Source organism: Bos grunniens, chromosome 10 (assembly GCF_055505025.1).
Source record: "Bos grunniens cultivar Pamir isolate PY7600 chromosome 10, Bosgru_T2T1.0, whole genome shotgun sequence".
Lineage (NCBI taxonomy): Eukaryota > Metazoa > Chordata > Mammalia > Artiodactyla > Bovidae > Bos > Bos grunniens.
In genome coordinates, this window is record NC_141174.1 from 54,674,165 (window position 1) to 54,701,331 (window position 27,167).

Here is a 27,167-nt window from a genome sequence, read left to right on the forward strand (position 1 = left end):
TGAATTCTATTTATTTATATTATTTGATCATATCTGAGCTGCTTTCTCCCACTCTGGACTATAAGCTCTGTAGAGAGAAGGATCATGCCTATTTTCTACTCACTATAGGGTACTTATTGTCAAGATCATTGTTCAATAAACATGGATTGAATGCTGAATGAACAGAAAAGGTAGGAAATGTTATCCCAGTTTTATAGATGAGAAAATTGAAGCTAAGAGATAAATTTCTTATGGTAACACACAGCTACCTAAGGGGGCAGCATGAAGTCTGACACTCAGTTTTTCTAAAAGTATGAGTTGTTTTTCATTAAGTTTGTTCCTGTAAGTCCAAGGCAGACTAAAAAGATCTGTGTGAGGGTAACAGTATACAGGAGGAGTCTGAAGGGTGGTTTATTCTAGAAAGAGTGTGTGTGTGTGTGCATGCTAAGTCACTTCAGTAGTGTCTGACTCTGTGACCCCATAAACTGTAACCCGCCGGGCTCCTGTGTCCATGAGATTCTCCAGGCAAGAATACTGGAAGTGGGTTGCCATGTCCTTCTCAAAGGAAGGGTGGTAGGTCCATGTAAACACTGAACAAAGGAAGTGAAAAGAAAACAGACGAGAAAGAAGGACCAGAGAACCTGATGGTACATCCAAATGGAAAGGAAGAGAAAGAGCTTAAACGGGAGGTAGGCAGCAGGCTTGGTAGCAGAAGGACTGGGTGGAGTAAGAATTGGAAAGTGGCCTTAGATCAAGTTAAGAGGTTTAGGATCTGACTTGTCTCTGGGCACTTGTTTTCAGGACACAAGCATCTCCTTAGGAAAATAAAACATAATGAAAGTAACAATAGCTGTTATTTATTGGAGGTCTAGTGTATCAAGCATTGTGCTAGATGCTTTATATACATTATTTCAGTTGGTCGCCCAGATGATCCAGTGAGAAAGATGTTAGCATTACAACCCTGGTTTGTCCTTTCTCCTTCTAGTTGTTTCCAACACTCAAACTACCAAGTATGTGAAAATTTTCTCTCTTTCTGTGTTTTTCTCTCACTTTGTCTACTTCCCTCTTTGTCTCCTGGTCCCAACTCTGTCGTCATTTTCATAGCCAGGTGCTTAGGGCTTTACGATACCCACACGAAATTCCACTAGGTCTGCCTGCCTATCCCAACCTCATTCTATTAAGCTAATTGCCACTAAAGTTTAGATGACTAGTGGATTCTTACCTCTCCCAAGGACCACTTTATTATAATAGAGTACTCTTGGAGAAATATTTAAGGTATTCTTTTAACCCTGTAAGTGGATCTCTGATGACACGATGTCAGGCAGAGATGCAAGGTATTTTTAAAGGCTATATGATTTACTAGACATCTGAAGGTACATCCACACCTATCTCTATGAATTCAACCTATCGGAAGATTGACCCCTTGCTGGTCATCTAGTTTTCTTCCTCCCACACCACACACACTTCTGTATTAAAATTCTATGCTTACACATAGAATGTGGGTAGACAAACAATTTACTTCTTAAATAGACAGCAATTACCCCATTCCCATGGAATCCTTGGGAACTGAGAAACTGAGCTGTTCCCAGGATGTGGTGAGTAAGGGCAACTGTTCTGTTCCTCTCTTCTACTGTGGAATGATTGAGAGCAACTGGGAGAAAGGTGGTTGGGTGAAACTAGCTTTTTGAATGTATATTTTATACAAAGCCCAAGAACCATGAGAAGTCTTCTGACAATAATGATTAGTTGACTTGTACTTCATTGAAGGTGCAGTCAGAGTTGTCATGTGACACATGGGGAGTTTTTCCCTAGCCATAAATGAGTTCTCAGGAGCCCCATGAGCTTCCCAGGTGGCTCAGTGGTAAAGAATCCGCTTGACAATATAGGAAACAAGGGTTTGATCCCTGAGTTGGGAAGATCCCCTGGAGGAAAAAATGGCAGTCCACTCCAGTATTCCTGTCTGGAAAATACCGTGGACAGAGGAGCCTGGTGGGCTACAGTCCACGGGGGTCGCAGAGTCAGACATGACTGCACAACTGAGCACAGATGGGAGCTCCATGTAGAATGTGGGTATCTTCTCCAGGACGACTTCCTTCTCTAGTGGAAATCTTCTCCCTCAAACATGGACGGGGATTCCTAGTTATCACCTCACTCCTGGATTATACCTCTTGGTCTAAGTCTTTTGTATTGATATTTTGGTTGAACTGTCTACTTGGCTTTTGATTCAAGTTTTATCCATCACTATTGTTTCTTGGGTCTTCTGTATTTCTATTCTCTATAAATGTGAAGACTAGTCTCACTTTACTTCTGTCCAGTATAAGCTTCTGGGATTCCAGTGTCCTGGGCTCTCACTTGTCCAAGAGGACAATTTTGACAGTATTTTGCAAAATTTCTTGTCTTCCCCTCACACTACAATAAGAATCGATTAGTCAAGTGATTGATTGATTAAGTGGTGCTTAATCAACAAAAGACACAGAGTGCTGCTTAAGCCACTATCATAGTGGGTAATTCTTGCTCAGTCTTTCTTCCTAGACAAAAGAAAAGTCAGAACTCAGAGCTTGGGCTGGCTATGGGGATACAGTGGGACAAGACCCCCAAACTGTTAGGATAAAACTGAATATTGTGTGTCAGAGTGTCCAGCCTCAGTTGAAATTAGAAACCAAGCTGTTAAAAGGACCAAGATGAAAGTCAGCATAGCTGGGCCAAGAGAAAGAATCCAGGTAAAAAGTAATAAATCTGAGGATACCTAATAGAGAAGGAGACCGGAGACTAACTCTTAGCTGCTAAAGGGAATCTGCAGGGTGCCTGTAGCCTCAGATGTGCAAGTACAGAGTTTGTTAATGAGGCCAAATTGGTACAAACAGGCATGTCACTGAGAGATCCATGTACTGTAGTTTTTAAACTCTGGATTTGATTAGAAAAGATCTTATTAGGTACCTATTGTAAGTGTATGAATGAGTTAGCGACTGCTCTGTAACAAACCACCCAAATACTCAGTGGTTTAAAACAATTTATTTTATAAATTTATGAATGGCATCAGTCAGTTCAGTCACTCAGTCATGTCCAACTCTTTGCAACCCCATGAATCACAGCATGCCAGGCCTCCCTGTCCATCACCAACTCCTGGAGTTCACTCAAACTCATGTCCATCGAGTTGGTGATGCCATCCAGCCATCTCATCTTCTGTTGTCCCCTTCTCCTCCTGCCCCCAATCCCTCCCAGCATCAGGGTCTTTTCCAATGAGTCAATTCTTCACATCAGGTGGCCAAAGTATTGGAGTTTCAGCTTTAGTATCAGTCCTTCCAATGAGCAGCACCCAGGACTGATCTCCTTTAGGATGGACTGATTGGATTTCCTTGTAGTCCAAGGGACTCTCAAGAGTCTTCTCCAACACCACAGTTCAAAAGCATCAATTCTTCGGCGCTCAGCCTTCTTCACAGTCCAACTCTCAGATCTATACATGACCACTGGAAAAACCATAGCCTTGACTAGATGGACCTTTGTTGGCAAAGTAATGTCTCTGCTTTTGAATATGCTATCTAGGTTGGTCATAACTTTCCTTCCAAGGAGTAAGTGTCTTAATTTCATGGCTGCAATCACCACCTGCAGTGAATTTAGAGCCCCCAAAATGACATATATCACTGCAATTAATGCTTCTGGGGGCTGGCTAAGGTAGGCTGAGCTTAGCTAACTGGCTCTGTTCATCCTGGTTGGACTTACTCATGTGTCAGTGGGACAGGGGAGTGGTGGGACTTCTGCCCTAAGCTTGGGCACCTTTGTTAGGACAATTCCACTCCAGACATCTCTTATCCTACTCCTGAGACTAGCAGATTAATCCAGCATATTTTCATGGTGATGTAAGAGGAGCAAGAGCACAACAGAAAGATATAAGGTCTCTTGAGGCCACAGATGAGAACTGGTACATGTCTCAATATGCCCTCCTTTTATTGGCCAAAGCATATCACAGGACCACCTTCAAGACCAGAGATAAGCAAGTGTATCCCCTGTTCACAGCAGGAGAGCATTGTAAAGATTCATAGCAAGGAATGTGAATTCAGCAAAGGGTGAAAGATTGGAGGCAATAACACAATCTACACAATGTGCCAGGCACTCATCTAAGAACTCCAAAACTCTTAGATGCTTAATCATGGGGAGGCATTATTGCCCTGATTCCAGAAATAGCTCAAAATGCTTACATCTGTCACTAAGGATGACACAACCACTAAGTGGCAAATCACGAATTTCAACCTATACCTTTCTAGTTTAAAGTCTGAAATCTTCACCATGAGACAAGAATTCACCAAACTATCTTGCATTCCAGTTAATTTTTACACAAAATATACATGCAGCCATGAAATGGAAAGACGCTTACTCCTTGGAAGGAAAGTTATGACCAACCTAGATAGCATATTCAAAAGCTATTACTTTGCCAACAAAGGTCCATCTAGTCAAGGCTATGGTTTTTCCTGTGGTCATGTATGGATGTGAGAGCTGGACTGTGAAGAAAGCTGAGTGCCAAAGAATTGATGCTTTTGAACTGTGGTGTTGGAGAAGACTCTTGAAAGTCCCTTGGACTGCAAGGAGATCCAACCAGTCCAACCTAAAGGAGACCAGTCCTGGGTGCTCATTGGAAGGATTGATGCTGAGGCTGAAACTCTAATACTTTGGCCACCTCATGCGAAGAGTTGACTCATTGGAAAAGAAAGACCCTTATGCTAGGAAGGATTCGGGGCAGGAGGAGAAGGGGACAACAGAGGATGAGATGGCTGGATGGCATCACTGACTCGATGGACATGAGTCTGAGTGAACTCCAGGAGTTGGTGATGGACAGGGAGGCCTGGCATGCTGTGATTCATGGAGTCGCAAAGAGTTGGACACAACTGAGCGACTGAACTGAACTGAACTGATATATATACAAACATATATGTTACATTTGAAACTTTAACAATTCAATAAATAAGGTTGAAATTAAAGTGAAAATTAAAACAAGCTCAATTTCATTGTATGTTCTTCCTATTTGCTAGGAATCCCCATGGATCTGTTCAATATTTTCTGTAATTTATTCTTTGCTCTTAGAATATTCTAGAAAGTTAATAAGAACTTTCCTGATGATAATTTTGATTGTCATTTATATATACACATATAGAGTTGATATTCAATATGTTTTAACATGGAACTCATTAGGAAGGCAATTCTTTCACAGCATGAAAAACATTCCATTACTTAAAAGAAAAATTTCCCACACCTTAGCATTAAGTAAAGCAATTAGCTATCAAGATGTCCCTTTAAAATACTTTCAGAGCGTTCATATAAAGTCTTCCTGCCATAGCCAAGCCTGTGAAATCTGTAACAACTAGAGTGGATTTACAGAATGATGGCCCGAATCATCATGCTCAAAAGGATTATTCCTTTAGACAAATGAGTTTTCTCTATGTCAAGTCAAACAAACAATGGAGCCTCTCAATTACTTCTCAGACATCTTCTGAGAAATAACAAGATGATGGATCTCAACAGTCACTAACTGACCAAGCCAAGAAATGACAAAGAATCTCTGCTGACTAAGCTCCTGGTCATCTGTGAATTCTTACCAGAGTAGAACTTGGTATCATCCATCAGTTATAGCAAGCCTCATTTCTATTCTCTACTAACCCTGTGTTAGAGCCTGAGACCAAGACAAATCCATTTTCACATATGAACTTGGCGAAATTATTGAAAAAATGACAGTCTATGGGGTGACTTGTGCAAAAGACAATTCAGAGTATAAGATGGTGAACTGAGCTAAGCGTCAAGAAACCTGAGTTCTGGTTTAACTATTAAATAGCAGTGAAACCTGAAGTATATCACTTCCCTTTAATTATATGTCAGGCCCTGAGGCTCAAATGATAAAGAATCCACCTACAATGCATATGACCTGGGTTTGATCCCTGGGTTGGGAAGATCCCTTGGAGAAGGGCATGGCAACCCATTCCAGTATTCTTGCCTGGAGAATCTCCATGGACAGAGGAGGGCTACAGTCCATGAGGTTGCAAAGAGTCGAACATGACTGAACAACTATAAACAGAGAATAAAAAGCTAACACCTTAGCACTGAATAGTCCTGAGTTCCAGTTCCACTTCAACACAAAGAGCTGGGAGTTCTTGGGCTATTACTTAATCTCCTTGACCCTCTGCTTACTCATTTATTTAACAGATAAAATACCCACTTTTCCTTTCCCAGAGGGCTGAGAAGAAGAGTTGGTATTCAATAACTGTTAGTTTGCTCCTTCACTCTGATTATTCTATAATGGTGGACATGTGTGTGCTCAGTCACTTAGTCTATAACAATAGTGTTCTGTAATTCTAAAAACTAGACTATTGGGTGGTTTGAATTATTCTCTTAATCTATAAAGCATTTCCTTCCAACAAGTCACTAGCAATAATACTTCATAGTACATCTCTTTTTAAGACCTTTTCCTATTGGATTCTGCTCTATCTATTTGCTAAAAGACATTCTTGTTGTAAACTTTCTCATAGAAATAATCTCAATCAGTGGGAAGACAGTCTGGGAATTTGTCCATCCTTTGATCCATCTACAGTTTCTCCATATGCTTACATCTCACAAAATTGTACAAGATCACAGTAGGTTTCACTCAGTAGTAAAACTAAGAGCCACACTGACCAACAATGCTTTGGTCAGTCTTATCTGAAAAATATGCAGGAAAACTCACATTTGGAAAAGAAAGTCTAACATTTATCTTTCTCTTAATTATTACATCCCTTAAAAGTTTTAGGGGAAAGGATTATCCTTTGTTAGTTTTGAAAAATAACCAATGTTATTTGGTTAACATAACAAAAAAAACTAACCAATGTCAGTTTTGAAAAATAAAATACATTTGGATTTAGAAGAGTTTTGGTTTGCACCTGACTTGTCACCTCTGCTGGTCTGGATCCCAGGGATTTGGGGAGGTACTGCAGAAAGGCACAAAAGACACAGAAAGTACATCTGTCTGATTGGCAGGTGCAGTAAGCACTTACTTTCAACATTATGCAGCTTCCTTTGGGTTAACTATCCGAAGAAAAATATTTATTAGTGTCTGCGATACATGGTGAACTATAGATATGATTTACATGGAAATTTTACATATGTTGTCTCATTTGACTCTCACATTTATAGAGAAGTGATGGTGAGTGAGGAAATGAACATGTAATTGATCATTATAACTTAATAATCTGTCATGTATTAATACTGCTAATAATTAACACTGATAATCTTAACATTAAGACCTTTATTGCCTGCCAGGTACTAATGCTAAGATCTTTACTTCTAGGGTCACACTTAGTTCTCCCATGATGCTTTCAATCCTATTTAGAAAGGAAGACTCTCCAAAGTCACTCAGCTAGTAAATTTGTAAAACCAGTGCTGTCTAACACCAAATACAGAGAATTTATTAAGGAAAACACTGGGGATTGCAGAACTCCTAATTTTATACAGAGAGTAAATACTGAAGGTAAAAATTGTGCCTTTCATGTCAACACCATTGTTCATTTCAGTACACCAAACCCTGGCTTACTTTACCCTGGCATAGAACATAGAAATCCTTTTACTGGGAAAATAAGCAATTAAAGTGGGAAGTAAATACGTGGGCAGGTATCATTTAGTAAAAAATGCTGAGGTCAACTTTTCAGGGTGATCTCATGCTTTCAACTTAGGAATATATTAATATATACCATAATTTCTCCCACTATTGAAAAGAGATCTTTAAGTCACATATAAAAACAGGCATACGTAAGGTAAGGTTGAATCATATGGAACTGCCAATTTCCAACCTTTTTCAACCTATAAAAATGGCAGATTTACAATGTTCAAATTGAAAACAACATATTCCTGAATGTGTACAGTAATTCACCTTGATCTTAAAATCCACTAAAGCAAAACAAGTAGATTGCTCTAAAATACGTAAACCTGAGAAGAAGGGAAAATAGGAGAAGCAACAATAATTCAAAAGTTTGAAGGTGGAAAAGCAAGCAGATGAGTGAGAACGCATCTAGCACCTGTGATAAAACTGTAAGATGAAGTAAGGAAATCTGACAACTAACCAAAGGTGTACTGTAGAATCTTTAAAAGGCTCAGAAACTACTAACACTAGGACTTCTGGAACTAGGAGTGAAGAGAGGTCGAAAGGTAAAATCAAATGACTGTCAAAAGCAGTTTTTGTTAAGGAGTTCCCTTCCCTATTCCACATTCCTGGGTGACAAGTCCTTCCCCATTTCATGAAATGTTTGAAGGTTTACTCTCTGGAAAAGATTTTTTAAAAGGTCTGCAAACATGGCGTAGACAAGCATAGTGGGTGGTGTTGAGTGTTTAATCACATACCCAATGCCAAGAACTTTCAACACTGTGGTTCAATTTAGAATGCTGGTGGCCAGGTTTTGCCCTCCAGGCAGGGTATTGGAACAGTATTCCCTGGAGTATGTGACAAGCCCAAGGGAAAACAGAAAAATAATCATATCAGAGGTTCTCCTAAAGAGCTCATCCACAAAATGCTACCACGGATCTCACATTTAATCAACTACCTTATTTCCCATAATTGCAAAAAAATAAGATAGTGAGGACAGTCTATAACATGTGAGACACATAATAACATGTGAGGACAGCCTCTAACACAGAAGACGGAGGCCAAAGCAAACAAACAGAACAATGCAAATCAGAAGAGGTAGATTATACAGGGAGAAGAGAACAACAAACATATCATCGGTCATCATCATTCACTGGCAGAAATCAGAAAAGATAGTACATCCACAAAACTAGAACAGAATGCTGTGTAAAAGGAGCAGTTAGAACACCTTCCCCACACACACACATACAACACACATGAAAATCAAAAACATAATATCAGAAATTAAAAAAATCTTAATAAAGGCAAATTTTGAAAAGATTTTTAAAATTAGAGAGTCAACTTGTTTCAACATGCAAAAAACAGTTGGTCTATACAGAAGAGAATAATTTAGGAAAGGAAATAATAATACCATTAGAATATTTCTTATAATTGAAGGACAAGAATCTCCAAATTAAAAGGATCCTTGGAGTACGCAGTGTGAGAAACTGGATTCTCACCAATGGATACTGTTGTGACATTTTAGGGTGTTTGGCTCCAAGAAAAGTTCCTCCAAGCTGATGGTAACAATAAACAAATACCCAAAAAGAAGAATCAGAATAACTTTAGATTTCTAACCAGGATCATGAAAAACTCAAAGGCAGGAAATCCAACTCTGGAGAAAGACCAAAACAAATTTCTAGTATGGCACTGTTCCACTTGTCTGGACAGCACTTAGCTGCAATAGGAGGAGGATAAACATATTCTAGATGGATATACCCAAGCAAAAAAATAAAAATATTTAAATTTCTTGATGTGGTTGACTGTGTAGAAGGTTGTATTGAGAAACTTTGAGAGAATGTGGGGAAAATTAGCAATTGATGCAAAGATGACTAGTAATATGAAAGTACACACACTTACATTCACACACACTCACACTCACACACACTCACACATACACATCAATCCACTTCAGAAAAGACAAAGGGCAAGGAAGACAGCAAGTACAGGGTAGTATTCTACAATATGGAGCTTCCCAAGTGGTACTAGTGGTAAAGACACAGGCTCAGTCCCTGGGTCGGGAAGATCCCCTGGAGAGGGCAAGGCAACCTACTCCAGTGTTTTTGCCTAGAGAATCCCACAGACAGAGGAGCCTGACAGGCTGCAGTCCATAGGGTCGCACAGAGTTGGACCTGACTGAAGCGACTTAGCATGTATGCATTCTACAATACAAAGCCAGAAACATGAGCACAGGAATATTGAATTCTGATTTAGCCAAATGCAATGGGGAAGGAAAAGCAGAAAAGAACTTTAGTCCTCATCTATAATAGAAAGATAGAAAATAATACTTAAAATTCATTAATCCAAAGAGAGTAATATGTGCATATTATTTAGAAATGTGTAGGCTTAAATACCAAAAGATAACCCCCCCAAATCAAAATAGTTGCCTCTAAACAAGGAGACCAGAAAAATTGTGGAGTGGTGGGGCAAAGAATTACTTAGAAATTGTTATAAGCCTTTTAGAACTATTTGACTTTCAATCTATGTGCATTTATTACTTTGATAAAATAAATATTAATTTTTTAAAAATCCAAGTTCAGTGAGCATGCTGATACAACCTCTTTGAAAACATTTTTCCTCTACTTTTGACACAGGCCTTTTTATCATTATCAACACTTACAAAATGCGCAAAATTTGCAGAGTAATGTGTTAAGCACTGTTCCTGAATTGCAAGAATGCATCATTTTAAATAAATTCACCTTATGAAGTTCAAAGTTTGACCTTAAAAGATATGTAGAAAAAGAAGGGTCAACATTTCACTGTGTATTAACCAGAGCAGTAAAGGCAGAAGAGCTTAGGCTGGAGAACATCACACATGAGACAGCAAAGTTTGATAAAATTAATATTAATTACTAGGAGATATCTTTAAGAAAAAAAAATGTTATGCCCTGTTGAGCTTCAAATCTTCACTGCTTCCTAAAGTGATCCTTGTGTCTGTGGAACTTTGTTGACAAATCATTTCACATCCTGTGGGTGGGTCTTGGAACATCCTCTCTGCGCTTACAAGAACAATAATTTTGGCAAGAAGTTGTTTGTGTACAAACTTTATTTCTCTTCACTTTGGGTGGATGTCCCTCCAAGGGCCTTTGCTCTGGGCCAAATGTGGATGGGTGAAGTCTGACATAATTCTTATTTTTGCATATCATCACTTAGGAGAGTCTTCGTCCTTCAGTTTCAATTCTGACTGGTCATTTTCTGATGGTATATCTTTAAGAACTGCTGTTGAGAAACACTTTCCTCACATAAAAACCATTCATTTTGCGTGAACTCACCCTCTACCCTTCTGTTTTACATTCTTCACAACTGACCCTGTTGGGCTTGGTTTTCTTTTGTCCATTGGCTGTAAGTCCATATTCTTTTGCCCAGGTCTCTTGTTCTCTTGCATTTTATCAAATGTTTGTACATTTTGTGGGATTTGGATCAGGTATGCAAAGGCTTCTGTAGTTAATTCTCGACCCTGATGAAAGGGTCATGGATGTCTTAGGTTCTATTATCATTTTACAAGTTTAGTGCTGTCTTTTGCTATTCCTGCAAGCTCACTTATTATTTTTCCTATTATCTGTCAAAGGAGTACTATCAGATGATTTTGCTGCCTTTAGGACAATTCCATTGGAGAAGGCAATGGCAACCCACTCCAGTACTCTTGCCTGGAGAATCCCAGGGACAGAGGAGCCTAGTGGGCTGCCGTCTATGGGGTCGCACAGAGTCGGACACGACTGAAGAGACTTAGTAGCAGCAGCAGCAGCAGCAGGGCAATCCCATTACTGGTGTCTTCTCTGTGTTCTTGTTGGCTTTCTATCCCTTTGAGTGAGTATAATGAGCCTGTTTCATTAGAGCTTTTCTCAGATTGACATATTGGTTTTGAGGCTTACATCCTGAGTCCTCACTGATGTATTCCTTCGTTTCTGATGTCTGCATTTGGGTTGTTTGTGGTAGATCTACTCTCTCTCTGCTCAAGTCTATAATCAGGAACAGAGACCTGGTGATACTGAAGCTGTAAACTCAGCGGGTACTGAGGGATGGGGAAAATAATCACAGACCTGGCAAGCCAATAGGGCCACAGGAAAGCTTGGAGAGTTGGGGGAGCCTGGAAATCCTGAGGGCTTCCAACCCAGTCCCAGGCTTCCAGTGGATGTAGTGAGAGGGTTCATCTCCACCTTTTTCCCTAGCAAAAGTCGCCAAATCGGTTTGATGAAGAAACTTCCTTTATTGGAAATCTTTGCTTAGAACAACTGAAACAAATGAGAACATTTGATTCTCAGAAGTTCTGGTTTCAACCAGTGTGACTAGATTACATGCATTTAATAAATTAAAGATAGGTCTCTTCTGCTTAAATGGTTTATATATTCAAAAAAAGATTTACATATGTTGCTGGTAACATTTATTCATGTATTCATTAACTATTTATTAAGTACTTACTGAGATCCAGGTACTATATAATGGCCTATCCCTTAAGTCAGCAGCACATATGTAGAATCATTACTATTTTCACATATTTAGTACCAGTAATCTGACTCTTGTAAATTTGTCCTAAGGTAATAATTTACATGAAAAAAGTGATATGTTAAACATATTTATAACAGCATTATTTCTAGTGATTAAAACAACCCTAAATGCCCAATGATAAGCAGTTAAGATAACTGCAGCATATTCATTTCAAGAAACATTAGGTATACTGAAAATTATGAAGACAAAGTATAGGAAATGGGAAAGCATATATCAACTGTTAGGACAAAACAGACAAAAACTGTGTACAAAGTATGATTGCAACTGTATAAACACATGTACACATGTATAAAAAGTTACAGACACCAATGAAAATATAAGCAGTTAAAGTAACTGAATGGTCATATTATATCTTTATTTTCCTCATGACATATTACAAAGTTATCTTAGTGGTAAGTGAACATAATTAATAACATAGATTGAAAAAACATTATTAAAAATCTACTTTTGCAATGCATGGTGCTGTGTCCTGAATGTGGAACTCTTAGGGTCCCTAGTTAATAGTTTGCTTACACATATAAACAGTTTGAACTAAGACGTCTGGGAAAAGTTATTCTCAGCTCAGTAGTGATAACTAATATCATACAATACTCAGGGAATTTACCTCTGCACAATGAGCTAACTTCTTTCCCAGCCCAAATTTGACTGGTTTCTTTGATTTTTCACTACCTTGAGGAGCTTTCCTCCACCTTTGCTTCTTTCAGAAGCTTGAATTCCTTGGCGATCACTTGGGGTAATGCAGAATTCAGACCAAACTGAGTTAAAGTTTATTTTATGACTGAGTTTCTTTGGGATGATGAATGAATCACCTACCAAGTTTCAGTTTCTACACGTGTAGAAGGGGGATGATAATAGCCCCTCTCTTTTAGGGCTGCAATGATAAGGTATGTGAAGCTTCCAGCATACGTGCTCCTTTGTAGGGGGGACTCAATAAGTACAGTACAAATTTCCTGTCCGAAGGCTGAAAAGACAAGTGGCATTACAGGAGCCATGAATTGTGTGGGGACTGGTATGAAATTTCATAAGTAGCTCCATCTCCCTTGGCTGGCACCAAGCCCTGCCCATTATAAGGTGTAACCCCAAACTGTAGAGTGGTCATGCCCGGATAGCAAGTTTCTGACATGACTATCATTGTTGTTGTCATTCAGTAATTAGCTGTTGTTCAGTTCAAACTCTTGGTGACCCACGGACTGCAGCAGGCCAGGCTTCTCTGTCCTTCACTCCCTCCCGGAGTTTGCTCAGATTCATGTCCACTGAGTTGGTGATGCTATCTTGCTCACCCTGCTGTCCCCTTCTCCTCCTGCCCTCAATCTTTCCCAGAATGAGGGTCTTTTCCAAAGAGTTGACTCCTTGCCAAAGTATTGGAACTTCAGCATCAGTCCTTTCAATGAATATTCAGGGTTGATTCCCTTTAGGATTAACTGGTTTGATCTCTCTGTACTGTTTAATTTATCACTATAAAGGCAAAGTGTGCTTACTAAGTAAAAGTTAGGAGTAAAAAATGGAGAATAACCACTTAAAGTCACCCTCCTTTAAGAAGGTAATTGTCAACTTTTTGGTTTATTTCCCTCCAGGTTTTCCTGTGCATAGATTTTGGCTGCATTTTAAACACAATTGTAATCATGCCACACATATGATTTTGCCTCCTGAATTTTTCATTTCAATGTAGCAGATAAGCTCTTCTCATGCCATTTCATAGTTTCCAGGGCCATCATTTCTAATGGCTATATAACATTCTAGTTTGTAAAGCTTACAAGCAATATACCTGCTTTCCTGTCCTATGCCAGAAAACTTCTAGTACAATCTTTTCATTTCCAGAGAGACTTCTCTGTTACCAGGTGGCCCCAGATCACATAGCCAAAAGCACTTAGGAGCAAAAAAATCTAGCTGGAAAGGGTAGAGGGAGCAGAAGTGAGAGAGAAAGCTAGAAAGAGGAGAGAGAGAGACAAAGGGAAAGAGAGAAAAAATAAGAGGAAAAAGGAGAAAGAATACAACATACCAAAATGTAAAGGAGAAGGAAAGAAGAAGAGAAGAAATGAAAAGGAGAAAAGGAACAGAAAGAGGAGGAAGGAAGAGAAGGAGAATGAGAAGAGGAAGAGGCAAGTAACTGGCATTTTCGTATTTAATGTAGTCTACTCACATGATAGATGTTTTCTAAGGGAGATAAAACTTTCCTTGGGTTCTCATCCCATTGGCGGCTTCCAACACATTGCCAGCCTCTGACATTGTTGTTCTCAATCATTCACAGCTAATGCTATAGCCACCGGACTTTTTGGCACAAGTTAATTCTTTATTCTGAGCCACAAACACATTTACCTGACATCCTTCTTTCTAAAGACTCATCATTACTCTACTAAGTGGATGAAGGTCTTCAGTGATTGATTCCCTGAGTTTCAAAGGGCTGAGTTCTGTATGAGGCACCCCTTGAATTCTTCCTCAAGGGTTTCATTTGGCTCTCCTTTGAGTCTGTATCTTTTACTGGGATCAGATTTCTCTTCCCATGTTCATGCACCATATTTGAATTTCAAGATGTGTGGTCCATTTACCATGTGCTAGCATTTTTACAGTCCCTGGAGGGGACTGGGGTCCATCTCCTGTTTTGAGAAAGATATGGTACAAGGGAGACTCAGAAAGCCCCTCGTGCTACCAACTGATCAATGCAGGTGAAATGAGGGCACTGAACCTGGTTCCCACAGCCTGTCCTGGGAACCATCTGCATATTGTGAGCCTGGGAACTGCTGTCACCCACTGAAGGGTTGTGAACATCACAGGGATTGTGGTAAAGACTGGAGCTGGGCGTGAAGAACTTGCCAGCATATTCCATCATTCCAAGAAGTCAAATGCTGCCCTGTGGTGCCTTGGCAGGAAAACTCTCCCACTTACTGGATTTCTAAGGTCTTTTGTCATCACAGCAGTCCAGGCCCAACAAGCAGGCAGGACCCCCTCATCCTTCACAGTGGGATGGAATGGGGACCTGGGTGCTTCTCTGCTAGGGAGGAGGTATGCTCACAGAACCCGGGGTTGAAACCTGACTTTCCCACTTGGGGGCTCTATGGTTTGCACCAAGGTGATGTCTTTTTTGGACTCAGTGTCCTCATCTGTAAAATGGGGATAAAAATCCCTGTCCTGCTTACTTCACAGTGTTGTTGTCAGAATCATGAAGGAGATAACAGGAGTTAAAGGACCCGATAAGTAAAATGTCTTTCTTCAGTAAAGGGAGAGGGAGGGAGAGTACTGGAGTGGTGGACAAAACACTGCTTTGGAATCAGGAGCCCAGAGTTCAAAGAATTCCCTACTAGTCAGATACCACTTGCCTTCATCAAGTTCCCTCATTCTATAAACAAACTGATAATGCCTGTTCTTCCTTCCTCACAGACTTTTCATGATGATTAGATGAGACAACAGAAGTGAAACTGGAACATGCTCTAAGACATTATTAATATTATTAATATCCCTCTTGTTATTTTGGGCATTGATGTCAAAAGCAATGCTCACCCTTGGTGTTATGGACTGAATGAGTTCCTCCAAAATTTACATGTTGAAGGCCTCACCCTCAATGGGATGGTATTTGGAGGTGAGGCCTTTGGAACATAACTGGGGTTAGATGAGCTCTAACGGATCCAACGGCTCTTGGGTGGCTGATTAGCTCCACAGTGGACAGTGACCCATGGGCAGCAGATCAGCTCCAGGAAAGCCAACTGCAGCTGTGAAGTCAAGGCGACCTCTGCTCATGGTCTTCATCCAACACTGACTCGAGCCTTCCCCGGATTCCCTTCCCAGACATTCCAGCAGGGCCTTTGCCTCAACCTGTGGCTGCATGTTGACTGACACCCGACAGCCAGTGAAGATTTAAATGCTCAATAAGGACCAGCAGTGGGACAGCCAGGGCACCGGGAATGTCATCCAGCTACATTGACTGGCTGAATGGCATGTCCCTGCTAGTTAGGGCCTGAAAAAATGGGGTCCACTGGAGAACCACTTCTATATTCTTGCCTTGAGAACCCCAGGAACAGTATGAAAAGGCAAAAAGATATGACACTGAAAGATGAATCCCCCAGGTCAGTAGGTGCCCAATATTAAGAATGAAGAAATAGCTACAGAAAGAATGAAGAGATTGAGCCAAAGCAGAAATGATGCCCAGTTGTGGTTGTATCTGGTGGTGAAAGTAGTCTGATGCTGTAAAAAACACTATTGCATATGAACCTGGAATGTTAATTCCATAAATCAAGGTAAATTTGAAGTGGTCAAACAGGAGATGACAAGAGTGAGTATTGACATTTTCAGAATCAGTGAACTAAAATGGAATGAAATGGGGGAATTTAATTCAGATGACCATTGTATCTACTACTGTGGGCAAAAATCCCTTAGAAGAAATGGAGTAGCCCTTATAATCAACAAAAGAGACCAAAATGCAGTACTTGGGTGCAATTTCAAAAATGACAAAATGATCTTAGTTTGTTTCCAAGGCAAACCATTCAACATCACAGTAATCCAAGTCTAGATCCAACCTCTAATGCTGAAGAAGCTGAAGTTGAACAAGCCTACAAAGACCTACAAAATCTCCCAGAACTAACACCAAAAAAAGATGTTCTTTTCATCTTAGGGGACTGGAATGCAAAAGTAGGAAGTCAAGTACCTGGAGTGACAGGCAGGTACCCCGAGTAACAGGCAAGTTTGGCCTTGGAGTACAAAATAAAGGCTAGTGCAAAGGCTAGTGCAAAGGCTAACAAAATTTTGCCAAGAGAATGCACTGGTCATAGCAAACACTCTCTCCCAACAACACCAAATTCAATTCTAGGCATGGACATCACCAGATGGTACCAAAATCAGATTGATTATATTCTTTGCAGTCAAAATGGAGAAGCTCTATACAGACAGCAAAAACAAGACCTGGAGCTGACTGTGGTTTAGATCATCAGCTCCTTATTGAAAAATTCAGGCTCAAATTTAAGAAAGTAGGAAAAACCACTAGGGCATTCAAATATGATCTAAATCAAATTCCTTATGATTATACAGTGGAGGTGATGAATAGATTCAAGGGACCAGATCTGCTAGACATGGTGCCTGAAGAACTATGGACGGAGGTTCATAACATTGTACAGGAGGTGGTGACCAAAACCATCCCCAAGAGAAAGAAATGCAAGAAGACAAAGCAGTTGTCTGAAGAGGCCTTAAAAATCACTGAGAAAAGAAGAGAAGCAAAAGGCAAAGGAGAAAGGGAAAGATATACCCAAATGAATGCAGAGTTCCAAAGAACAGCAAGGCAAGATTAAAGAAAAAAAAAAAGCCTTCTTAAGTGACCAACACAAAGAAACAGAGGAAAACAATAGAATGGGAAAAAACTAGAGATCTCTTTAAGAAAATTGGAGATACCAAGGGAATATTTCTGGAGAAGGCAGTGGGACCCCACTCCAGTACTCTTGCCTGGAAAATCCCATGGACGGAGGAGCCTGGTAGGCTGCAGTCCGTGGGGTCACTACGAGTCAGACATGACTGAGCGACTTCACTTTCACTTTTCACTTTCATGCATTGGAAAAGGAAATGGCAACCCACTGCAGTGTTCTTGCCTGGAGAATCCCAGGGATGGGGGAGCCTGGTGGGCTGCCGTCTATGGGGTCGCACAGAGTCTGACACGACTGAAGCGACTTAGCAGCAGCAAGGGAATATTTCACACAAAGATAGGCATAATAAAGGACAAAACAGCAAGGACTTAACAGAAGCAGAAGAGATTAAGAAAAGGTGGTAAGAGTACACAGAAGAACTGTACAAAAAAGCTCTTAGTGACCCAGTTAACCATGATGATGTGGTCACTCACCTAGAGCCAGACATCCTGGAGAGTGAAGTCAAGTGGGCATTAGGAAGCATTACTATCAACAACAGTAGTGGAGGTGATAGAATTGTAGCTGAGCTATTTCAGGTCTTAAAAGTTGACACTGTTAGAGTGCTACCCTCATTATTCCACCAAATTTGGAAAACTCAGCAGTGGCCACAGGCCTGGAAAAGGTCAGTTTTCATTCCAATCCCAAAGAAAGGCAATGCCAAAGGAAGTTCAAGTTATTATACAATTGCACTCATTTCACATGCCAGCAAGATTATGTTCAAAATCTTTCAAGCTAGGCTTCAGCAGTACATGAACTAAGAACTTCCAGATGTACAAGTTAGATTGAGAAAAGGCAGAGGAACCAGAGATCAAATTGGCAACATATGTTGGATCATTGAAAAAGCAAGGGAATTAAAAAAAAAAAAATCTACTTCCGCTTCATTGACTAGGCTAAAGCCTTTGACTGTGTGGATCACTACAAACTGGAATATTCTTAATGAGATGCAAATACCAGACCACCTTATCTGCCTCCTGAGAAATGTGTATGCAGGACAAGAGCACCAGTTAGAACTGGACATAGAACAATGGAGTGGTTCAAAATTAGAAAAGGAGTATGTCAAGCCTGTATATTGTCACCCTACTTATTTAACTTCTATGCAGAGTACATTATGTAAAATGCCAGGTTGGATGAGTCACAAGCTGGAATCAAGATTGCCAGGAGAAATATCAACAACCTCAGGTATACAGATGATATAACTTTAATGGCAGAAATTGAAGAGGAACTAAAAAGTCTCTAGATGAAGGTGAAAGAGGAGAGTGAAAAAGCTGGCTTAAAACTCAACATTCAAAAAACTGGCATTAACACCATGTGTCTTACTCTACTGTTTCACCAGATCTTGGCATCCGGTACTATCACTTCATGGCAAATAGATGGGGAAACAGTGGTAACAGTGTCAGATTTCATTTTCTTGGGCTCCGGAATCAATGTGGACAGTGACTACAGCCACAAAATTAAAAGACACTTGCTTCTTTGAAGAATAGCTATGACAAACCTAGACAGTGTATTAAAAAGCAGAGACATCACCTTGCTGACAAAGGTCCATATAGTCAAAGCTATAGTTTTTCCAGTAGTCATGTATGGATGTGAGAGTTGGACCATGAAGAAGGCTGAGCGCCAAAGAATTGATGCTTTTGAACCGTGGTGTTGGAGAAGAATAGTTTGATCTCCTTGCAGTCCAAGGCACTCTCAAGAGTCTTCTCCAATACCACAGTTCAAAAGCATCAATTTTTGGTGCTCCAAAATCACTGTAGATGGTGATTGCAGCCATGAAATTAAAAGATGCTTACTCCTTGGAAGGAAAGTTATGACCAACCTAGATAGCATATTCAAAAGCAGAGACATTACTTTGCCAACAAAGGTCCGTCTAGTCAAGGCTATGGTTTTTCCAGTGGTCATGTATGGATGTGAGAGTTGGACTGTGAAGAAAGCTGAGCACTGAAGAATTGATGCTTTGAACTGTGGTGTTGGAGAAGACTCTTGAGAGTCCCTTGGACTGCAAGGAGATCCAACCAGTCCATCCTAAAGGAAATCAGTCCTGAATATTCATTGCAAGGACTGACGCTGAAGCTGAAGCTTCAATGTTTTGGCCACCTGATTCAAACAGCTGATTCATTAGAAAAGACCCTGATGCTGGGAAAAATTGAGGGCAAGAGGAGAAGAGGGCAACAGAGGATGAGATGATTGGATGGCATCACTGACTCAATGGACTTGAGTTTGATCAAACTCAAGGAGATATTGATGGACAGAAAAGTCTGGTGTGCTGCACTTCCTGGGTTTGCAAAGAATCAGACACAATTTAGTGACTAAACAACAAGATGAAGTCATGAGGGTAGCACCTACAGATGGGATTAGTAATAAGATACTAATTCTTAAGAGAAGAAGAAACGCTGGGACCTCCCCAATGGCTCAGCGGTAAAGAATCTACCTTCCAAGGCAGCAGATGCAGGAGATGAGTATTCAATCCCTGGTTGAGAAGTTTCCCTAGGGGAGGCAATAGTTACCCATTCTAGTATTCTTGCATGCACAAGAAGATACATCAGAGTGCTTTCTCCCTCTCTCTACACTATGAGGGACATAGGGAGAAGGTGATTGTCTGCAAGCCAGGAAGAGGGTACTCTCCAAGAATTTGACCATGCCAGTACCCAGATCTCAGACTTCTAGCCTCCAGAACTTCAGGACATAAATTTTCATTGCTTAAGCCCCCATGTCTGTGGTAATATGTTCTGGCAGCTCCAGTAGAGTGAGACACTTGGTGTTAGGCCAGGAAGATCCTTTCTCCTGTTCCAGAATGTGGACATTTTCACATACACCCGCCCTCCAACCCCATGGCTGACAATCACCCAGGGTCAGTACTAGGGGAAGGGGAGTGAGGTACTCACCTCAGGGCAAAACTTAAGGTGATGGCAAAAACTCCAACATCAAGATAAATATTTTCATTCATTATTTTAAAAATTAAACTTACTGTAAAAAAAAAATGCCAGGATGAACAAAATATTAAACTTTTCAGTCAAGACAAAATCAGTAGCAGTGTTCTACTGAGCCACACTATAGCCCAAGGCAAAAAGAAAAATTAGTGATACTGATCCTATTTTTATTGAACAATTTTGATTTTTTGCTTATCGTGGATTTTTTTACATAAATTTTGATTTTTAAAATATGGTATTGAAATATGATATCTCTTGATCACTGAGATTTTTGAGCCTGCTGAAATTCTGTGCCCAAGGCAAGTGCCTCCCTCACCTCCCCAGCCTGGGTCCTGCCTGCCTCCACATTACATCATTCATGGGGTGTACTGGCCCCTGACCCTGTCTCTGCTTCCTCCTTGACAAGCCCAATTTACAGTCTACTGCCTCGTTTTTCTAAGCCCTGTTCAGTTAATCCGTACTGAATGTTAATTGCTGACAAAGGGTTTATTCTCCTATTAGAAATCAAAGATTGAACAAAAGTATCCTAAAAATGAAATATCTACAGCCAAAAGGAAGAGCCTCTCAGGGTGGATTCTTAATCTTTTACTTAAGAAATACTTATTAAATATCCAATGGCTGCATTTCTTGAGCTGGAACTGAGAATATATAGATGAAGAGACGCCGCCCCCACTCTGAAGAGCTCACAGCCTTGTGAGGAAGCCAGATAATTATCGGCGGACACGGAAGGAGCTCTTAGGTGTTGCCTTTGGAATCAGGAAAGTCTTCACAGATGAAGAGTGCTTGAACTCTCAAAAAAATGTTAACTGTGCTGTTCTGATTCTGAGTCACACATGCTCATTGCAGAAAAATAAGAAAAGAGGAAAAAGTATCAAAAAATTAAAATATTTGTTCTCACATCCCAGGAATGACTATTGTTAATATTTAGGTTGACTTATTTCCAGTTTATATCTACATATATAGTTCTATTTATATCTGCAATGGGTCAGATTATTTTGAACACAAATAAGATGTGTTCATGGCACCCCACTCCAGTCCTCTTGCCTGGAAAATCCCATGGATGGAGGAGCCTGGTGGGCTGCAGTCCATGGGATCGCGAAGAGTTGGACACAACTGAACAATTTCGCTTTCACTTTTCACTTCCATGCATTGGAGAAGGAAATGGCAACCCACTCCAGTGTTCTTGCCTGGAGAATCCCAGGGACCGGGGAGCCTGGTGGGCTGCCGTCTATGGGGTCGCACAGAGTCAGACACGACTGAAGCGACTTAGCAGCAGCAGCAGCAAGATGTGTTCAAAACACAGAACTTTTAAAAACTTATTATAAATGTCTTCCTCTTGTTCTGGAGTCCCATTCCAAGTGATGGAGTTCAAAAGAAAAAAAAGCATTTCCACTTAAGTGGCTAAAACTTACAATAGTTTCTCTTTTCTAAATGTTCAGTCCATTCAAAGTTTAAACTTCCCATCTGTACTTTTCTCAAATTGCAAGCATACTCCTCCACCTCCTCCTTCCATGGTACCAGGGCATAGGAGGCAGAGTGCCTGTCTTCTGGGTCTGCCCTGGCCTCCTGGGAATGGACACATGTCCTTCTTGATGATTGGGAATCCTGCTCTGGGGTCCAATGAGTCTTTCCAGTCAGGTGTTCTGATGGTACGACTACTGGGAGTCAAGAATCTGATTGTTGCTCAGGTATTCATGTCCCCACCCCTCATCCTGACCTCAAGCTTCTTCTGGCTCACTGGGTCCTTTCAGCACTCCTGCATCCCCAGACCTGGGTATGAAGCAACTTCTCTGATACCACCTAATTTTATGGTGAGAGATGAGTCTGGGGATGTGGACATAGGCCAGATCACACCAGGTCTTCCACAAAGGGAAGGAATTTGGATTTTACCTGAAATGCAACAGGGAGTCAGTAGAAGGTTTAAGCAGATGACTGAGGTTCTACAGTTCTCGTTATTCACAGATCATGTTTATTGCTCTGTATGAATGGATTGGAAGGGGCAGAAGTGGAGGCAGGGTAACAGTAATCAAGGCCAGACATGACAGGCTAAACTTAGAGCTAAAGATTAGAGTCTGAACACCCACAAGCTAATGGGTTGGATATGGGAGGAAAGAAAGGTGGTATTTAGGAGAATAAAGGACAGGGTATATGGTTGTATTACTGAGATGGAAGAACCTGGGCTGGGGGCCTATTGGGATCGAAAGTTCTGTTTTGGATATAAGTTCCAGACATTCTTGAGATCTCTAAGGGGAGATGCTAAGTGGGTAGTTGGACATATGGGTTCAGAAGAGGTGTTCAGTGTATTAGCACACAGTGGGCATTTAAATCCTTGGGAGTGAATTCAATCACACGGTGACAAACCTTAGGGAAAGAAGAAGTTGCATTTAGCAGAGGCCCTGGGTAGGCTTAACATTTAGAGCTGCATCAGAAGAGGAACAGATGGCAAAGGAGACTGCTGAGGAAGGAGTGGAAGGAAGGAGCAAAGTGGGCAGCTGCTGCTGCTAAGTCACCTCAGTCGTGTCCGATTCTGTGCGACCCCATAGACAGCAGCCCGCCAGGCTCCCCCGTCCCTGGGATTCTCCAGGCAAGAACACTGGAGTGGGTTGCCATTTCCTTCTCCAATGCATGAAAGTGAAAAGTGAAAGTGAAGTTGCTCAGTCGTGTCGGACTTCTAGCGACCCCATGAACTGCAGCCTACCAGGCTCCTCTGTCCATGGGATTTTCTAGGCAAGAGTACTGGAGTGGGGTGCCATCGCCTTCTCCAAGTGGGCAGCAGTGGTCCCAAAATGAAGCAGGGAGTTCCAAGGAGGATGAAGCAGTGGATGGTGGGATACTACTGGGAGAGTGATGAAGGTAAGGCCCTTCTGGAAAGCATTACCAACTTCCCCTGGCAGAGTCAGGGCTCATCTCTACACCACCCCAATCTTGATTGTCTTTATACGCTCATATTCAATTACTGTCTTTGTTTACGTGCCTGCCACCCTCTCTAGTCCAAGAGTGATCCTAGTTCATTTCCTCCAGAGACAGCCTAGGGTTTGGCCTTGTGTAAGTTCCCAGGAAATGTTAAGAGAATTAAGAAGATTGATCACCAGTAGAAGTCAGGAGACCATGTTTGAAGAGATACTCATGAAGATTATGATGGGCCATGACTCATTTTGGCAAGAAACGAGCAGGCAGATATCTTCATAATAGACACAGGGATGCTGCTGGCAAACACAGCCCTAGGACTGGCTGCTTGGGGCTCCACTGGTGAAGCTCTTCTGTACAGCTGAGAAAAAGGATGGAGATGATGGGGGCAAAAGATGACAAAGTAGCATCCATAGGAAGCCACCCTTTCCTCCTGAACATTGGAAAAGGCCATCGTTCACCTGTGATTTTGGCTTCACAATGCACATCAATTATAACTTTGTTTTTAAACTAAGATGACTTCCTTGTGGACTTTCTTAAACACAAGGTTAAAACGTCTCTCAGTTGTTGTTTGATATTGTCCCAAATGTTCTTCCCACAGTCAATAGCCAGAAACTTAAAACCAAACTTCACTCTTGTTTAGTCGCTCAGTTGTAGCCAACTCTTTTGTGACCCCATGGACTGTACCCCGCCAGGCTCCTCCATCCGTGGGATCTTCCTGGCAAGAATACTGGAGTGGGTTGCCACTTCCTTTTCCAGGGGATCTTCCTGACCCAGGGATGGAACCCATGTCTCCTGCAATGGCAAGTGAATTCTTTACCACTGAGCCACCAAGAAAGCCCTTCACTCTCCCACTGAATATTCCCCCCTCCCTGAGGCACTTAGTAGAAGGAAGAGGAAGAGACTGAAATTCACTAAGAGTTCAAACAAGTAGGGGTAGATTCCTCCACTACCATATCTCTTTTTGTATTTACCACCACCATCAGGGTTGGATTTTCATATCCATCTTAAAGAAGAGGAAATGGAGGCTCAGAGAATTACATATGTGGCCCAGCATCACACACTGGTGAGGGGTGGAGCTGGGAGTCAGTTATAGCTGTGACTGTCTATCCAGGGCTCTTGGTGACCCTGCAGTGGTCCTCAGCTTCAGGGACAACCACCTAATTGAGGAAACAGGAGGTGGCTCCCTTGGTGGGTCAGTTCTGCAGTGATCTGGGAGTCATCAGGAGCACAGTCAGCCTAGAGCTCACTTTTCCAGCCCTCCCCATGATCTGGTAAGTCCTTCTATATTAAATGTCATTCTGTCTGAAATACACAGGGGATTTCAGTTTGCTGAACCAACAGCACAGTTTCCTATCCAGCCTCCTAACCTACCTCCAGCAAGGAGAAAAGAAATAAGCACTTCATACTGAAACAATTCCCCTTTCATGTATCTGCTCACCTAACTTCTTTTGGGCTCATGACCCAGGAACTGCTTCATTTGGAGTCATTCCCCTCAAAAAAACCATGAAGGGTATGGGGCTGGGTAATATATGCTGATGTAAGGGTCAAACAGGAACTTGGAGATGAAGGTGAATAAGACAGCAAGCAATTCTGAGTGGGACATTCTGTACAGGCCTCCAAATTAAATGGAAACCGTGGGGATTAATGGAAGGTTCAGAGCAGGAATTGTGAAATGGCTTCTGGCAGCAGCCTCAGTGTGCTCTGCTCTGTCACGATGCCATAGTGTCCGGGATTTATGAATTTTTCTTGTACTGGGTTTATTTATTTTTTAAGCTATAGAATTCCAAAAGGCAAGACAAAGCAGAGTTCAAGGTTCTTTGAAAAAGTAGTAGGAGCGAGAAAGGGAAGGGCTCATGATGAATGGCACCTTGTAGGTGCTACGGCTACAAAAGATGGGTTAATAAAGAACTTCCCATCATCTGGCTACAAGCTTCCCTCCCCATATTGTCTTGCATTATTGTCCTTTGTATATTTCCCCTGCCAGTGACACCATCTCCTTGCTGTCTGACTCCTAATGTGAACCTGCCCCCCATCCCTGCCCTCTCCCACCTGGAATGGCTCCCTCCCTGCTTGCTCCCTATCTGCATGGTTCATATCTGGCAAAGCTTGGGTCAAATCCTACAATCTTTATTAAGTCACTGATTTTTTTTGGCTTCCCCCTAACAAGGGTCTCACCTTCTCTGAGTTGTCCAACCTCAGCATGGACATCCTTTAGATAGTTTCATGCTGCTGAGTCATGAATCTAGGCTGAGTGATGCTTATCTTGCTGCTAAGATACCTGAGAGGGAAATAGCTCACGTGGAGCATTTTTTTTACCTGCTCAGAGCTTTACAGGGCTTAACTCCTTTAATCACCCTATCAACTCTCTGAAGGACACAAGAGTACTTGGAGCTTAAGCAACTTTTCCAAGAGCACCTGGCCGAGCTGGGAATCAGATTGTGTTTTTACCTACGTCTGTCTGACTCAGATCTTGGGATGCCCACTATTCCATACAGCCTCTATTGACGTTAAGATGCTTTTCACAACTAGACAGGAAACCCTTGTGGCCAGGAATCAAGCCCTTTCATACTGGTGTCCTACCTCTGCTTGGAAGCATCCTGCACAATAGTTGCTCAATAAATCTCATTTGGCTGATTCAATTGCCTTATAGGTACACAGTATTTTAATCTTTTTAAAGTATGTTTACATTTGGTAATGTCTTCCCCGTGATAGGGATGCTGATTAAAAACTCATTAAACATTAAAATACAAACCCAGAAACAAAAACTAAAGGTAAATGATTTGCCCAAAGCCACATAATAACAAATCCTGGCCTCTGATACCTAAATTAGTTCTTCTGTTGAAGTACCACACAAATAATGTAATGAAATATTTCCGAGACAATTGGGAAATTTAACTATTGATTGTCTGTTTGATGATATTAAGGAATTGCATTTGTTTCCTCTTTCTGCTGCAGAAAATTTTCACAAACTTAGTGGCTTACCACAAACTTATGATCTTACATGTCTTGTAAATCAGAAATCTGAAGTGGCTTTCCTTGGACAAAATCAAGGGGTCAGTGGGGCTGTGTTCCTTTTGGAGATTCTAGGAAAGAATCTCTTCCTTGATTTCTGTAGCTTCAAGAGGCCACCTGGATGCCTTGGCTCATGTCCCCTTCCTCCACCTCCAAGCCAGCAGTGTAGCATCTTCAAAGCTCACTCTGCCTTCCACTCCTATCACCTACTCAGACACTTCTGCCTCCCTCTTATATTTATCCCGTTGACTCCACTCAACTAACCTGGATAATTAAGGACACTCTCCCCGTTGCTAGAGCGTTAACTTCATCACACCTGCAAAGTTCCTTTCACCATGCAAGGTAACATAGTCACAGATTCTGCAAATTAAGCCATGGATATCTTTAGGGGAAGCATTATTCATCTCACTACAGAAATTACTGATAATTTTGAGAAATATAATAATGATATAGTAATTATGCTTTTTATATGTTCTCATTTGTTACAGGTGCTTACTAAAATATTAATGGGCAAAACAGCATGGTGTCTGATATATATACTTTTTAATTCAAGAAAAATAAGTGGATGCATATGGAGGGAAAATGAATAAGATTGGCCAAGTGTTTGATGATTATTTGATAATCATTGAAGCTGGGTGTTAGGTACATGGGGGTATGTTTTACTATTTTTTTCTACTTTTGTGTATGTTTGAAATGTTCCACAATATCCTTTTAAACTATAGATATTGAAGTGTTCTGTGTAACATTCTCTAACACCATTCTCCTCCCTTCCTCTCCAGAGGTGAGCCATTGTGAATTTGGTGTTTTCATTATCTTTCATAG

At 41.1% G+C, this 27,167-nt stretch overlaps 1 long non-coding RNA gene across 9 annotated transcripts in view; it reads right to left on the reverse strand.

The window, feature by feature from the left end:
* LOC147364553 (uncharacterized) overlaps positions 1 to 27,167 on the reverse strand; it is a 202,635-nt gene that overhangs the window by 113,933 nt on the left and 61,535 nt on the right. Inside the window, exon 3 of one of the 9 annotated variants that reach the window (XR_015134664.1) lies at positions 23,289 to 24,125. The exons of the other annotated variants lie outside the window; for them this stretch is intronic. This is a non-coding gene — a long non-coding RNA (uncharacterized LOC147364553). Of the gene's footprint in view, positions 1 to 23,288; positions 24,126 to 27,167 lie in introns of those variants that run through there. 9 annotated transcript variants of the gene reach the window in all.